At 41.8% G+C, this 17,595-nt stretch overlaps 1 protein-coding gene across 1 annotated transcript in view; it reads right to left on the bottom strand.

Moving 5' to 3' along the window:
* Positions 1-17,595, bottom strand: part of snx16 (sorting nexin 16) — a 386,689-nt gene that overhangs the window by 30,068 nt on the left and 339,026 nt on the right. Inside the window, exon 7 of the transcript XR_011960650.1 lies at positions 1,933-6,639. The gene's annotated coding sequence lies outside the window, so the exon portion shown is untranslated. The remainder of the gene's footprint in view (positions 1-1,932; positions 6,640-17,595) is intronic.

Raw genomic sequence — 17,595 nt, 5'->3', positions numbered from 1 at the left:
AAAGAACATCACAGTCAATTTCTCAATTTAATCACTCATTTTGGAGAATACAAGTGGAACTGTGCAGGATTTCCTCAGAACTGTACAGGAAACATCTGCCAAGAATATGAGCACAAGACTCTGGAGTGGAATCTGTAACCTTCTGAGATATTGATAAGACTGCCACCTCCTCATCTTCTATCCCATTGATGATCTCCTTCACTGTACACTGTACAAGTAACTGTGCTGTGATAGGAAAATACAGTGATCATAATGCCATAAAATTTGCAGATATTAATTGTTGCTTTGGTCTGAACGAAGCCTCAAACTTCCCAGAGCTATTCCCTTCCCAATCAATTGTTGCTGATCCCCTTGAAGGAACCAGGAATTTGAATCAACTGAATCCTGGGCCAGAAAAGCACTTTGTTTCCAAATTGACTTAGTGTGAGTATACTGAATCTTTTGAGGCTTGGAGCCACAGAAATGCAAACCCAGTGACAGTCTAGAGTGTATTTTCTTGTACAAAAAGCAGATAAATATTGATATTCTGAATCCACATAGATTGTTGACCATTTTGGCAGCTGCAGGGATGACCACACGTATAATGATTGAAACAAGGAGGGCACTGAAGGGGTTTGACAGGGTTTGACAGGATGAATTTGGAAAGGTGTTTCCTCTTGTGGGAGAATATTGAACTAAGGTTAAAAATAAGAGACAGTCCACTTAGAATGAGATCAGAAGAAATATTTTCTCTCAAAGTTATGACTTGATGAGTAAAAGTTAAAACACTTAGCAAAATATATCTTTTTCTTTCAATAATAAACAGCAATGTCATAATAGCCAGATGATTTGTTTCAGTGAGACATAGAATTCCTCAAGAAACACAGTGGAGGCACAGTCTTTGAATATTTTCAAGGCAGAAATGGATAAATTCTTGATAAGAGGGTGAAAATAGGTTGGAAAGTTAATTTGAGCTTACAATCAAATCAGTTACCACTTACTAACTGGCAGAGCAGCCTCAACAAGCCAATTTCTCCTGCTAACTCATTATGTTAACATGTATGCTCATATTCTCATGTGCCTTTGAGTCACAGGGTGTCATTCTAATCTGTTCTCCCATTAGTTTGGATACATCTCAATTCTGTGAAATTAGCAGATGGTGCAGCATCATTTGGGATCTTCCTGTCATGGTGGCTTAATGGCTTCTTCAAATTTCGTTAGCAGAGATTATATGAACAGACAACCTTGGCTGAAGTCCTTGAAGTTGTCTCCCACCCAAGTTAACATATATTAACCTGCATATTTCATTATAAGGTTTTAATAATTTACTTGTCATTGACCATCTTAACACTTACATTATATATCTTTATCAATATACTGGCTTATGCATGCTCTGTGGATGCCCCTTTCAATGTTCTCATTAACTTTGGGACTTTTTTTAATCGCTGTGAGCCTAACAATGCCTCTTATCCTTACACTTATCTTACCCTTCTGTGCTGATTTAAGTTGTGAAGGTCATTACTTTTTATGACTTTCATCCTTAGCTAACTTCCTATAGAATTAGCTACAGTTCCCATCATACTTAGAAAGATGTTCAAAGCCATATTTGTCTACAGTCTTGCTATTAGTGTGCTTTTAAGTATTAATCTTGACCAATTATATCATTTTATACCCACCAGGAAGCAAATAATATTAGAAACTGCATCTCCTATATATTAGGTTCAACAATCTTTGATGGCTTCCTGAATGAACTTACTAATAATCATTGAAATTCCCTCTAAGGAGCTGCATTGTCATGGATTATCTCAACAACTGTTTCTGTTCAAGTCAATCATCTTCCTGTTGTGAGTCCACACTCCTGAAGACTTTGGAAATGATCCTGCAGTACTGATTCCACAACACAACTTCAACTTTTCACCACTGGTTATCTCAGAATTTGTGTAGTTCAATTACCTTTTCAGCAATACAGCTTAAAGTTCATTTCTCCATGGAGCTTGCTTTTCTCTCTCTCCTGGGTGTTCCATGACTCCGAGCTGCACAAGCTGTTCAAAACTCGACTTCATCTCAGTCCCCAAAAATATACAGATAATGTAGTTAATATGTTTTCCCTGAAGTAAAGCTAAAATTCAGCTCTTCTATTGTGGAGGATATGTATTTCTTTGTCTCACATCCTTCTGAACTTTTGTCCCTGTCTGATCTTTTAAACTGATCTGCCGTGATACTCTGCTTTTGGGAAATCCTGATTTCTTACTGTTATATTTCCTAGAAAATACTGGCATGCTCCTTACCAAAAACAATGCATATATCTAGGGGATTTCAGAGCACTGCTGATGTGTGCTTTTCAGATGGTGGTCGGGTGTCAGGAGTTAGGAAGTGAGTTATCCATTACAGAGCTTCCAGCTTCTGACCTGCTGTGTATTTTTACAGCAGGTCCAGTTAATTTTCTGATCAATGCTAACTACCCAGAATGCCGCTGGGGAGTGATTCATTGAGGGCAAAGCTGCTGAATGACAATGGTCAATAGCTAGATCCTCTCATGTTGGAGACGTTCATAGGCTGCCAATTGTGTGGCATGAATGTTACTTACGACTTATCAGCTCAACTCTGGATGTTGTCCAGATCTTGTTGCACATGAGCACTGACTACTTCAGTATCTGAGGTGCTGAACATTGTGCAATAATTGGCAAACATCCCTACTTCTGACCTTGTGAGCATTGTCAGGCCTTGGACACCATGCTGAATAATTGCTGAAGTGATGTCTTGATGCTGAGATTATTAGTCTTCACCAACCATCCTCCTCTTTACTAACTTCAATTTTGTTAGGGTTCTTTGACACTCACTCAAATTATGTTCCAGATATCGAATGCAAGTGCTTTCACTTCACCTGTGATGTCCAGGAGTTTTGTCCATGTTATGAACAATGCTATAAAAGCTCAGGAGCTGAGTCACTTTGGCAGAACCCAAACTGGGCAGCACATTGGCTCAGTGGTTATCACTGCTGCCTCACAGTGCTAGGTACCTAGGTTCAAATCCACCCTTGCTGTCTGTGTGATGTTTGCATATTCTCCCTGAGTCTGGTTTCCTACCACAGTCCAAAGATGTGTAGGTTGGGTGGAATGGTCATGCTAAATTGCGAGTAGTGTCCAGGGATATTAAGCCATTGGAAAACTTGGTTTTTGGGGTTAGGAAAGTGAGGTTGGATGCTGTTCGGAAGGTTGGTCTAGACTCATTGGGCCAAATGGCCTGCTTCCACACTGTAGGGAATCTATGCTACTAGTCAAGAACAACCTAAAACAAAGCAATTGGTCATATTTGATTTGTCCTACCTTTTTGGGTAGGATATATGCTAGCAGTTATTAATATTGTTGAGTAGAAGCTAGTATTGTAGCTACTACCAGAACAGTTTAGCGAGACTCTGGAGACCAAGTTTTCAGGACTGCTACCTAAAGATTGTCAGGGTTCACAATCTTTGCAATATCCTGTGCCATTTCTTGAGGAGTGAATCAAGTTGCCTAATGGCTGATCATCGGAGATCTCAGGAGGAACTTATACGTCTGACTGAAGATTGTTGCAGATCATTCAGTCTTTCTTTTGCACTGATGTTTTAGGCTACTCCATCATTGAGGGTATGGTTTGCAGAACCTTCTCCTCCAGTGTGTTGTTTAATTGTTCACCATTTCACACCTGGATGTGACAGGATTATGGAGCATGATCCATTGGTTGCAGGATGGCTTTCCACTGGATTGCTACCTTTGGCATGTTACTTTCATTGTTTGGCACGCAAGTAGTGCAGCATTATAGAATCACCACACTGACACATCATTTTAGATATATCAGCTGGTGCTCCCCCAGCACACCCATCAGTAGTTTTCATGATGGCAAAATTGATCCCAAGGCATGATGACAAGGGCAGAATACAGGATATGACAGCCATGAGATTACAGATTGTGGTTCAATACAATTCTGCTGTTGGTCATCCACTGCACCTCATGAATGCCCAATTTTGAGCACTAGATCTATTCAAAATCTATCCCACTTGGAATGGTGATAATGTCACTGTATCCTCTGTGTGAAAATGGGACCTTATGGACAGACAAATCTACAACAGATAGATTGGTAAGATGTGTTTATTATTCCCTCTAGTTGATGCCTTCACCACTTGCTGCAGGCTAAACCTGGACAAACTTCAGGCTTGAGCTGATAAGTAATAAGTAATGTTTGCCCCACATAAATGTCAGGTAATAACCATATCCAATATGAGAACAGATTACAATCTATTCTTAAACATTCAACAATATTTGGTTAGTCTATCAACAACATTCAGGGTGTCATTATTGACCAAATGTTTAACTTAGTTCAAATGTGGACAAAACAGCTGGATTCCAGAAGCAAGATGAGAGTCCCTGCCCTTGACATGTGCATGTGTCAAGGAGTCCTAGCAAAACTAAGGTCAATGTGATTTGAGGGTCAACTCAATGCTGGTTAGAGTCATATCTTTTACAAAGGAAGGTGGTTGCAATTTTGGAGGTGAATGGTATCAGGTCCAAAGGTGAATGGTGTCAGGTCCAGGACATTTCTGCAGGAATTCCTTTGTGGCAAAAGATCTGCCACCTGCCAACCCACAATAGGCCCACAAAAGCAAAATTGGCCAACTGTACCAAACAAAAACCCAGAATGCCTCAACAGGGACCAAGCAGGCTGACAAGCAAAACCAGACAGCACTTGCAGGCAAGGGAATAACTTCAAACTAACAATGACAGAGCACTATAGCTATCCCAAATCTCCAAATGCAGCTTCACAACCCAGGAATACAAATGCCACACAAAGAGCAGGTCAGACAGAAAGGCACCAGCAAGAGCACTACTCCCAGGATAAGACAATGGAAGCACCTCACCACTTCAGAGGAGACATTAGTACCTACCTGCGAAGAGGAATGGAAGCTCTGGAACCATCAATACTGTCAGAATGTTGCATTGTGTAGAGAATCAGGACATTCCTCCAATAACTATTTTCCTATTAGCATCATTGTAAGTAGATTACGCCATTTCCAGATACATTGTATTTTCCTCATTTCTAATTAGCCTTATTGTACAGGATTATTATAAAAATTGGTCTCATCCTCAGCTCAGGGAAGAAAAATTCATGACAGCCTGGGAAGACTGTCTGTGTTGTTTCAGCTTCATCAATTTCTTTTCCACGGTATCACCGTACTAATAAGCTGTCTGTCAATTTCACTTCGAACTGTGCTTTGTGATCACTAACTCATTGGGCAATTTCTCAGACATCCTCAGAGTAATATCCTCGGCCCAACCACTTTCAACAGTTTCATGATTTTCCTTCCAATGTATGCTCAGAAGTGCGGATATTCACTCATGATTGCACCACTCACAAGTCCTCAGATCCTGAAGCAACCTGTGTCCATAAGCAGCAAAACCTGCAATAACAGCCATGCTAGGGTTGATAAGCAGCAATTAACATTTGGTACCACACAAGTGGGACACAATTACCAACTCCAACAAGAGAGAATTTAATAAATCATCTTTCACATGAAATGTCTGTACACCATCCACAAGGCACAAGTCAGGAGTGCGATTGAATTATTTCCACTTGCCTGGATGGCATCTCTGATAACACTCAAGAAGCTTGGCATAACCGAGGACAAAGCAGCTTACTTGATTAGAAGCCCATCCACTGCCTTCAACATTTACACTTTCACCAGTGATGCAAAGTAACAGCAGTATGAACTGCATTAGCCTGCATAAGCTCTTTTGACAGCACTTTCTAAACCTGCAACTTCCAACACCTAAAAGTATAAGATCAATAGATGCATAGGAACAACACCACCTTCAAGCCACCTCCAATTCACATCCATTGCCTAACTTGGAATTATATTGCTGTCCCTTCATTGTTCCTGTGTCAAAATCCTGGAATTTTCTCCATTATAACACTTCAGGTGTTCCTACACCCCAAGAGTTGTAGCAGTGCATGAAGGTCACTAACCACCACCTTCTCCATGGCAATTAGGGATGCTGAATAAAAGTTGCTCACATGCCCATATGCCTTGAATGAATAAAAAGAAAACTGGATCAGTCATACATTTATTGTGGCTTTAAGATCAACTTGGAGGCTAAGTAGACTCCTATGTGTAACTTGACTTCTTGACTCCCTAAAAGTTTGTCTACAAGAAAGAAGTTAGCAATATGATGGAATATTCCTCTCCTGCCTAGTCAAGTGCAGTTCCAACAACATTCAAGAAACTTGACAACATCTAGGACAATATAGCCTGATTGACTGGCATTTCATTTGAGGAGTCAGGAGTCAAGCTACTCACTATAAAATTCCAAGCCTCTGTAATATTTCTGTAGTTATGAAATCTGTATGGCTGACCTAGGAAAGTGGTTTCTGACCACTTGTGAGCACCATGATACTAATGGTGGGGGATTCACTTATGACAATGCTATTGATATTGTTAAGAGTAATGGTTAAGTTCTGTCTTTTTGGACATGGTCAGTGCTTGGCATTTGTATGGACATTACTTGGAAATAATACTCATGCACAGATGGCTTTACTTTGTCATAGAGGCAAAATGCTGCAGATACTGAAAATCTGAAATTAACACAAAAAGGAGATGTTGGAGAAGTGCAGCAGGACTGACAGCATCTGTTGAGAGAGAAACAGAGTTAACATTTTGAGTCCAATATGATTCTTCTTCAGGTAATTTCTTTTTGTCATTCATGGGATGAACAATTCTCTGGCAAGACCAGCACTTATTGTCCATTCCTAATTGCCTTGAATGAAATGCTTGCTAAAGCTATATTAGATGGTAGTTAATAGTCAATCACATTGCTGTGGGTTTGGAGTCAAATGGAGGTTATATTAGTTAAACATTACAAACTTCCTTCCTTCAAGGACAATAGTGAGCCAGATGTCTTTTTGTGACAAATAACAATCACTATTAGGACAGCATTTAGTTTCAGATTTTTTTTAAAAATTCAAATTCCAACATCTGTTATTGTAGGATTCAAACTTCTGTCCCCAGGGCATAGCCTTGCGTTCTGGATTGCAAGTCTAGTGACATAACAACTATGCCACTGCCTCCCCCTCTTCCATTTGAAATAAAGCTTAAGGTGTCTGAATTTGGAGATGCCGGTGTTGGACTGGGGTGTACAAAGTTAAAAATCACACAACACCAGGTTATAGTCCAACAGGTTTAATTGGAAGCACACTAGCTTTCGGAGCGACACTCCTTCATCAGGTGATAGTGGAGGGTTCAATCCTAACTCAGAATTTATAGCAAAAATTTACAGTGTGATGTAACTGAAATTATACATTGAAACATTTACATCATACTGTAAATTTTTGCTATAAATTCTGTGTTATGATCGAGCCCTCCACTATCACCTGATGAAGGAGCGTCGCTCCGAAAGCTAGGGTGCTTCCAATTAAACCTGTTGGACTATAACCGGGTGTTGTGTGATTTTTAACTTTGTACAGTGTCTGGGGTTTCTTCGAAATAATGCATTTTTGAAATCAAAATTTACATTAGTAGTTTACTTGCATTTCTGTTTCTTCACAGACGTTCCTGCAGTGATTAATAATTAAAAACAATATGAACACAGTCTAAGTTGGAGAAGTTATTATTTCTCATTCACATCATACTTTAGATGACTTGTTGTATACATCTAGTTTCTCTTAATTATCTCCAGATGCATTAATTTGTTGAATTTGTTGGGAGGGTTGTGTCAGTTTTCTTACAGATCATGACAATTTCCATAATTTCATCGTGTTTTAAAGTCTTTAATAATGTCATTGCCATCTAGGAAACAATGGCTTCCACCGGATTTAGGGACCAAAAGGGAACAGTGTAACCTGAATTCATCTGAAAACATTAGTGATGCATGTACCCCTGCTAGGACTGAGGCCTTAGTGTTTGTGTGTTTCTGCCATTTCTGGTTTCTAAACAAACATTTGAATGTTGATCGCTTTCGACATTACTTAAATGTATCTTGGACGCTTTCTTCAAGAATATATTTGCATACAGTTTTGTTCCATTTAATTAGTTGCGTTAGTGCAAAATGATCAAGGACTTCTTTTAAATATCATAATTAATGTTCCAAATCCCAGATTTGTGTGTTCAGTTCATTGACCAGATAAAAAAGGCAGTGAGGATAAGGGAAAGTTCAGGGAAGAGAGCAAGTTATGACAGCTGGATGTTTCATGTTTCCATCTGAGAAAATATTTAAAGGCTGGGTTTTTTTTAACTGATTTTTTATTTTTAAAGTGTTTTTTTTGTCAGAATGGATAGCAGAAAAATTTCCATTGAGTTTCACCCAATCATCCATTGTAACTTTGGCAGAAGACCCATGAAAATCTTAGAGAAGCAGCACAAATAATATCTTTTGAATTTTACATTTGAGGGTAACATTTGGAATCGTCTGCATTTCCAACTGGAGTATGATCATGACTCTTCTTGGGCTGAACAGCTGGAGGATGTATAGAGGCTTGAAGGGGAGGGGTTTATTTTATGCAATAACACCTATTTGGAACAGTCCTTCAGTTTGAGACAGTTCTCTACACCTGACCCTTTTAGGAACATTTCAATGGCTCCGAAGAACATAGCAGAGGAACATTCAATCCCTCAAATCACTTAATTAGATGGTGACTGATGAATTTAATGTACCTGTCTTGGTTGTGTAACAGCCTTGCCTAACAATATATGAGATATTGTTGATGAAGGGCTTTTGCCCGAAACATCGATTTTCCTGCTTCTTGGATGCTGCCTGACCTGCTGTGCTTTTCCAGCACTACTCTAATCTTGAGTTTGGTCTCCAGTACCTGCAGTACCGACTTCCGCCTAACATAATATGATCCATCTCAGTTTTGAAGTTTTCAGTTGTCCTAATCTCAAAAGGTTTTTAGTGGGCAGGGTCTGATTTCCATTGCCTTTGTGTGAGGAAGTTCTTCCTGACCTCGTGCCTGGACTAGCTAACAAGGTTTAACCATTTCAATCCTAGTTGATAATTCCATTGAAGTAGTCAAGAATGAAAATATAATGAGACACATGAAACCACTTGGGCCAACACACACAGCTTCCTGGCACATGCATTATCATTTCATTTCCACTGGAAAACAATGAAATCATTTGACAGTGTGTTCTCTCTGTCTTGTGCCTGTGCTGTCGGAGGGCAGATGGTGTGTATAAAAGATTTCTATCATTTTCTTGATTATTTTTACAAGTTTGGAATAAAAAGATACATTTCATGAGCAAGTCACAAGCCATTTTCTCTCTCACTGAAAGAGCTATTCCATCAGACTCACTGCTCTCTTTCTTTCTTATTTCCCTGTAAATATTTCCTTTACCAGCATGTTTTTGAAAGTTACTGCCCTTAGGCACCATGTTTTAAATTATAAATATTCGCTTTGTGAAAGTGATTCATTTAATTTCACTTCTTGAACATTGCATATTTGTTCAATTTTGAGGAAAGCCCTGAGGAAATCACACCTTAATTAACTTCTGATAAGGATCTTTTGAAGTAACTTGAGTGGCATAAATGTTTGAAGCAGCATCAGAGTAGGTAAACTCATGCCAAAAATTAAGTATACAATCAAGATTTTGTAAATGTTACAGTATAAATGACAAAATATTGCAACGGTTTATTGTGTCATAAAGCAGAGGTTGACTCCCCTCCTCCCCCGCCCCGAGAACTAAAACCAAAACACCCAAAGAAGAGTGCATCGCCCTATAATCAGTAAAAAGAGTGTGAAATCTGGTGTAAGCTGATTTTTAGCAACTTCTAGAGGTTTGATAAAATAAATTCCTGACACTCACCTTTAAAATCAACAAGTACTCAGCCCCCTACTGTTCTCACTGTATACTCATGACTGCGTTACCCAATACCAGACTAATGCCATTCACAACTTTGCTGATGACACCACCATATTCGGTCGAATCTCAGATGGCAACGAAACAGACTACAGACCTGGAAAAATGGTGCACTGAGAGCAACCTAGCTCTCAGTGCTGACAAAACCAAGGAACTCATTATTGACTTTCGGCAGGATGTTACTCATGCCCCCCCCCCTACACATTAACAGCACAGAGATGGAAGAGTCGGGAGTCTCAAGCTCTTGGGAGCGGTCATCCACAACAAGATTCTTGGACTCATGTCGAAGCACTGGTTACAAAGGCCCAACAATGTCTCTTCTTCCTCAGGCAGCTGAGGAAATTTGGCATGACAATGAATGTCCTTGCCAATTTTTATAGGTGTGCCATCGAGAGTGTTCTGTCTGGATGTATTACTACCTGATATGGCAATAGTACCATTCAAGGTTGGAGACGGTTACAGAGAATGGTGAACTCGGCCCAGACAATCACAAAGGCCAACCTCCCATCTGGAATCAATCAACCAGGCCCGCTGTTAAGGACAGGCTGCCAGCATTCTCAAAGATCCATCCCACCGTGGCAATATTTTTCTACAACGTCTACCATTGGGGAGAATGTACAGAAGCCTGAACACATGCACTAGCCAGTTTCAAAACAGTTTCTACCCTACTGTTGTTAGACTACTGAATGAACTCACAAAATTTAACATTCGCGTGTACCTGTGTTTCTGTTTTTGCCATGGTTTACCTATCATATACTTATCTACGCTACTTAACTCTGTGATCTGCTCGCAAGACAAAGCTGTCCACTGTGCCTCGGTACACATGACAATAAATTCAGTCAAATTCAAATACAAATTCAAAAAGCAATTTATTTATCTAATTCTAACAGTGAACAAAGTAACTAAACTAATAACAAACCGAATAAATCCTTTCTAATTACTAACTATGCCCGAATAAGCTAAGATTCTAATGGTATGCTGTTCCAATGGATATAAGTCCCACTCATATAACAAAATAGAATTTAGTCTCTTGAAATTACAACCAGGTTATGTGTCTTCCAGAATGTTCTGTCCCTTCTCCGTCAATTCTTCTGTCAGGATTGCCTTCTCTGTTGTTGGTACCATTGTAATTTAGATGGTGCTTTCTCTAAGATATAGATGATGCTATGAGACCCAGTGATTCTTCCTTGAGGGCTGTTAGCTCTGGCGGTTGGCAGCTTGCTCTGATGTTTTTGTCCAACTACCCCCTTCTTTTATACCCTTGATGACATATCAATAGTTCTTACAATAGGATTGATCCTGTGTTGTCAAAGCCATCCGATTTAAATTTAATAGGTTTTTGGTATCTAAATGCCTGGTTCAAACTGATTGGCTAAATTCAAAAACCATTTGTCTTCGTAAAACTGCTGCTAACTGTATGGCCTTTCAATGCAAATGTTTCAGTTCAGGCTGTCTATGCACTAGCAAACTTTCAAACTGCTGCTCACAGACATCCATTTTAAATCTCTAAGCACTGAAAAGGCACCATCTTTTAAAGGAACACGCAATACTTTTCCCATTTCACAATTTTACAAATACCAAATTCTAACTTCCTGCCTTCCAATCTACAATTACTCAACCCAAGATCACAACAATTGTTTCTTCTGTACATTTAAACTGATAACTGTAAAAATAATCAGAAATTAGAAAACAGTGGGCTGAATCTTGTTGAGGCATAAGTTGTTTTGCCTCCTAGCTGAAGAGCTAGTGAGTGACCTGTGTTGCCTCTTTTTGGGAATACCACCAAACTACAAGCCAATCAGGCAGTGATGAAGTCACTGATGGACCTTGCCCTCGAATCAAGACCACTGAGGCAGAGGTCCAGCCAACTGAAAACTGTTGGCCAAACAGAGGCCTTCAGCTCTTGAGCTCAGCAGCACCACTAGGTAGGCTCTGTGTGCTTTTGGAAGGACAGGCACCAGAGTCAAGGGATTGTGAAGCAGTCTAGACCCACAAATACACAATTTAATGAAGGCAAGGTGGTTTGCAGGGGAACATTGGAGGGAGAGGGGTGCATTGTGTCGGCAGAAAGAACAATGCGGTGGTTACAATAGGCATCAATTCCCAGTGTTCAGTCCATCAATCAGGCACTGAGTGTCTGAGGAGGAAAGTTGGTGGGGTCCAGATAGGCCACAGCTCATCTAATTACATGCCCTTCCCACTTCCAGGTTTGCCACCAGAGAGAACTTATACTCTAACCAGAAATAGATACTGGATCAAGAGACAATCTAAGAGTATTTTTGATCATTTCATGTGGGATTCTATAACTGAGATTCTGAAAAACAGGTTAAATGTTAACTTGTGCCATTTACCAGAATTGCAATTCATGTTTTGAAACAGTAAACAGCTTCCATCTCAGTCCCCAACATTATGGCATAAGGCCATAATGGGTCTATTGCAGAGGTTGCTGCTGTCCCTACCTTCAGCAAGGAAACTGAACACCTTGAGCTAATAGCATATTGTGAACCCTTCCAGTTTTCTGTTCTTAAAGGCATTCTGACCGTCCGAAAGGAAAACAGTACTCGGTTACAGGAGATTATTGCCAAATACTACTACTGCCATTTAAAGAAAGGAAAATGGAATTCTTGGGGAAAGATAATGTTCCAGAGTCACTGATAGGATACTGTTCTGATGTTATAGATGGGGAGAAGGGTAGCTGCCACGATTCCATAGAGGTGTGAGTGATGGGGAGGAAGAGATTAATTCTCAGGAAGCAGTTCCATTCCTAGCATGTAGACCTGAGAATATTATACTAATGCCTTAGGATACCATGATATCATTCGACTTTTTGCAGCCTCACACTTGTATACCTCAAAGCACGATGTCTGGTGATAATGACTGAAAACTGTACTGGCTCTCAAGTTGTTCAGCTGCTGACCCATTTCTGGTTTTTCGGAAATGTTTCCATTCTGAACCCCTGGAGAGCCCCTTTGAATAACAAAGCAGACTGAGACAGCAATAGATAACAGATTTCATAATTGTCATGCCTGTCTGTTACAATTGGCTGGGAAATCCAGAAAGAAGATACTCTGGCTGATTTAATAAACCACAGACAAGCCCACTGCAGATACTGCCTCCACATTGCATTCAGAATATCTCAGTGCAACCTAATGGTTTTACTTAAACAGAAAAATGTCCAGATTACAGAGGAGGAAGTGCTGGATGTCTTGAAACACATAAAGGTGGATAAATCCCCAGGACATGATCAGGTGTACCCTCGAACTCTCTAGGAAGCTAGAGAAGTGATTGCTAGGCCTCTTACTGAGATATTTGGATCATTGATAGTCACAGGTGAGGTGCCAGAATACTGAAGGTTGGCTAACGTGGTGCGTCTGTTTAAGAAAGGTGGTAAGGACAAGCCAGGGAACTATAGACCAGTGAGCCTGACATCGGTGGTGGGCAAGTGGTTGGAGGGAAACCTGAGGGACAGGTTTGCAAAGGCAAGGACTGATTAGGGATAGTCAACGTGGCTTTATACGTGGGAAATCATGTTTCACAAACTTGATTGAGTTTTTTGAAGAAGTGACAAAGAGGATTGATGAGGGCAGAGCGGTAGATGTGATCTATATGGACTTCAGTAAGGCGTTCGACAAGGTTCCCCATGGGAGACTGATTAGCAAGGTTAGATCTCATGGAATACAGGGAGAACTAGCCATTTGAATACAGAACTGGCTCAAAGATAGAAGACAGGGGTTGGTTGTGGAGGGTTGTTTTTCAGACTGGAGGCCTGCAACCAGTGGAGTGCCACAAGGATCAGTTCGGGATCCACTTCTTATCATCATTTATATAAATGATTTGGATGTGAGCATAAGAGATATAGTTAGTAAGTTTGCAGATGACAGCAAAATTGGAGGTGTAGTGGACAGCGAAGAAGGTCACCTTAGATTACATGGGGATCTTGATCAGATGGGCCAATGGACTGAGAAGTGGCAGATGGAATTTAATCTAGATAAATGTGAGGTGCTGCATTTTGGGTAAGCAAATCTTAGCAGGACTTATTCACTTAATGGTAAGGTCCTAGGGAGTGTTGCTGAACGAAGAGACCTTGGAATGCAGGTTCATCACTCCTTGAAAGTGGAGTCATAGGTAGATAGGATAGTGAAGCAGGTGTTTGGTATGTTTTCCTTTATTGGTCAGAGCATTGAGTACAGGATTTGGGAGGTCATGTTGCAGCTGTACAGGACATTGGTTAGGCCACTGTTGGAATATTGTGTGCAATTCTGGTCTCCTTCCTATTGGAAAGGTGTTGTGAAACTTGAAAGGGTTCAGAAAAGATTTACAAGTATGTTGCCAGTGTTGGAGGATTTGAGCGATAGGGAGAGGTTGAATAGGCTAGGACTGTTTTCCCCAGAGCGTCGGAGGCTAAGGAGTGACCTTATAGAGGTTTATAAAGTCATGAGGGGCATGGACTGCTAGCTGAAGAGCTCTCTAAAATGTACCTGTCTATAAGAAGGTAAAAACAATGACTACAGATGCTGGAAACCAGATTCTGGATTAGTGGTGCTGGAAAAGCACAGCAGTTCAGGTAGCATCCGAGGAGCAGTAAAATCGACGTTTCGGGCAAAAGCCCTTCATCAGGAATACAGACAGAGAGCCTGAAGGGTGGAGAGATAAGTGAGAGGAGGGTGGGGGTGGAGGTTCTGGGTGGGATACTCTTCGGAGGGTCGGTGTGGACTGGTTGGGCTGAAGAGCCTGTTTCGACACTGTAAGGAAATCAGATCTAATCAGAGCTGTCCGACTGAACAATCTGCCAGTTTTTAACATTGAAATGTCCTGTGTGTATTTTCCAGGAATTGATTACCAATGACAGTGAGTGACCTCTCATGGACATGGGCAGCACCATAGTTGGAAAGAGTAACACAAAATAGGGAGACAACCTTGACAGTTTTGATCTCAATAAATAGGAGGTCACATTTGGAGGAGTGTTGCCTCCATCTAGGAAGCATTCTCCTTTTTTCATTATTACAATTTATCATTGTCGGTCAGAAACAAAGAAGCATAAATTATGTAGCAATTGCGTACTATCCCATGTCTGTTGCAAATCCCATCTCTATTATGTCCTGAAATAATTGTAGAACATCTTCATTTCCCCTTCCATTGGTCTCTTCCAGTCCAGCAAAACTTATGAATGACAGCCAAGAACAAACCACTTCACAGGAAATGAGATCACACTTTTCACAAACACCACCAGAGGTCAAGCCCCCTCAAGAAGTGAGGGGAATAAATGGAAGGGGCTAGCACAGGAATAAAACATGTCACAAAAATAGTATATTTCCCAGGCTTAACTCCTGATTCATGTGTTTGACAGATACCAGATTGAAATCCTATTTTGATGACCTTCAGAAGTGAATTAATTAAGAACCAAAGTATATTCATGCATCTTTCCGGCAGCCGAAAGAGACTATCGTAGACTTCATACTTCAGATCCCCACTCCTGCCCAAACACCTGGGACACTGTGGAAGCGATCGATGATGAAGTTTCTGCTGATAATGATTATATACCCATACAACTCAAGTTCTCCAGAAAGTGGAGGATATGTCATTTAGCAGAAAGACCTTTTGGCACTTGGTACCAGAGATGTGATATCACCGTATCCCGAGAGGGCTCCATTCACCAACAGCTCCCTCCCTGCGCCTCTTATTCAGAGAGTTCTGAAACATATTAATAAGATTGACATGAAAGGAATTATAATTCTTAGGGTCTGCAAGAAAAAAATATGTCTGTAAGTATCATCAAAACATCACGCAAATATTATTTAATCAAACTAGAACACTTCACAAAAAAAAACCCAAAGAACTGCTGGAAATCTGAAACAGAAACAGAACTTGTGGAGATACTCAGCAAGTCTAGCAGCATCTGTGGAGAGAAAGCAAAATTAAAGTTTCAGGTCTAGTGGCTCTTCTTCAAAATAGATGGTACCTCCGAAAATGTTGGTAGATATGCTGAAGATGGAGTGGCGAGAGGGTGGTAGGAGTAAATGGTAAGTAGAGATGGATCGAACAGAGATAGAACAGCAGTTGGGCAGACAGAGAAATGTGTTAAGGTTGGCCTGAGAGAATAAGTAGCTACAAATGGGGACTATCGGTAGCTGACAGTGGGTTGTTTGTGGTAGCACCCTATTTGTTGGGACGGACTCATGCGTGGGGGGTTGGGGAGAGCAATAGAAGAAGGATTCTGGATTAGTGGTGCTGGAAGAGCACAGCAGTTCAGGCAGCATCCAACAAGCAGCGAAATCAACGTTTCGGGCAAAAGCCCTTCATCAGGAATAAAGGCAGTGAGCCTGAAGCGTGGAGACATAAGCAAGAGGAGGGTGGGGGTGGGGAGAAAGTAGCATAGAGTAGCATAGTGAGTGGGGGAGGGGATGAAGGTGATAGGTCAGAGAGGAGAGGATGGAGTGGATAGGTGGAAAAGAAGATAGGCAGGTAGGACAAGTCCGGACAAGTCATGGGGACAGTGCTGAGCTGGACGTTTAGAACTAGGATGAGGTGGGGGAAGGGGAAATGAGGAAACTGTTGAAGTCCACATTGATGCCCTGGGGTTGAAGTGTTCCGAGGCGGAAGATGAGGCGTTCTTCCTCCAGGCGTCTGGTGGTGAGGGAGCGGCGGTGAAGGAGGCCCAGGACCTCCATGTCTTCGGCACAGTGGGAGGGGGAGTTGAAATGTTGGGCCACGGGGCGGTGTGGTTAATTGGTGCGGGTGTCCCGGAGATGTTCCCTAAAGCGCTCTGCTAGGAGGCGCCCAGTCTCCTCAATGTAGAGGACCTCTCCATCTCCATTAGTGACGGCCGACTTGACACTGACATTTTTTACAAACCGACCAACTCCCACAGCTACCTGGATTACACCTCTTCCCACCCTACCTCGTGCAAAAATGCCATCCCGTATTCCCAATTCCTCCGCCTCCGCTGGATCTGCTCCCAGGAGGACCAGTTCCACCACAGAACACACCAGATGGCCTCCTTCTTTAGAGACCGCAATTTCCTTTCCCACGTGGTTAAAGATGCCCTCCAACGCATCTCGTCTACATCCCGCACCTCCGCCCTCAGGCCACACCCCTCCAACCGTAACAAGGACAGAACGCCCCTGCTGCTCACCTTCCACCCTACCAACCTTCGCATAAACCAAATCATCCGCCAACATTTCCGCCACCTCCAAACAGACCCCATCACCAGGGATATATTTCCCTCCCCACCCCTTTCCGCCTTCCGCAAAGACCGTTCCCTCTGTGACTACCTGGTCAGGTCCACCCCCCCCCCCTACAACCCACCCTACAATCCTGGCACCTTCCCCTGCCACCGCAGGAACTGTAAAACCTGTGCCCACACCTCCTCTCTCACCTCTATCCAAGGCCCTAAAGGAGCCTTCCACATCCATCAAAGTTTTACTTGCACATCCACTAATATTATCTATTGTATCCGTTGCTCCTGATGCGGTCTCCTCTACATTGGGGAGACCGGGCGCCTCTTAGCAGAGCGCTTTACGGAACATCTCCGGGACACCCGCACCAATCAACCACACCGCCCCGTGGCCCAACATTTCAACTCCCCCTCCCACTCTGCCGAGGACATGGAGGTCCTGGGCCTCCTTCACCGCCGCTCCCTCACCACCAGACGCCTGGAGGAAGAACACCTCATCTTCCGCCTCGGAACACTTCAACCCCAGGGCATCAATGTGGACTTCAACAGTTTCCTCATT

This window comes from Chiloscyllium punctatum, chromosome 5 (genome assembly GCF_047496795.1).
Source record: "Chiloscyllium punctatum isolate Juve2018m chromosome 5, sChiPun1.3, whole genome shotgun sequence".
In the NCBI taxonomy this organism is placed as follows: Eukaryota; Metazoa; Chordata; class Chondrichthyes; order Orectolobiformes; family Hemiscylliidae; genus Chiloscyllium; species Chiloscyllium punctatum.
The sequence above is the reverse complement of the archived record's forward strand: the minus strand, read 5'-3'. Positions and strand labels throughout refer to the sequence as shown.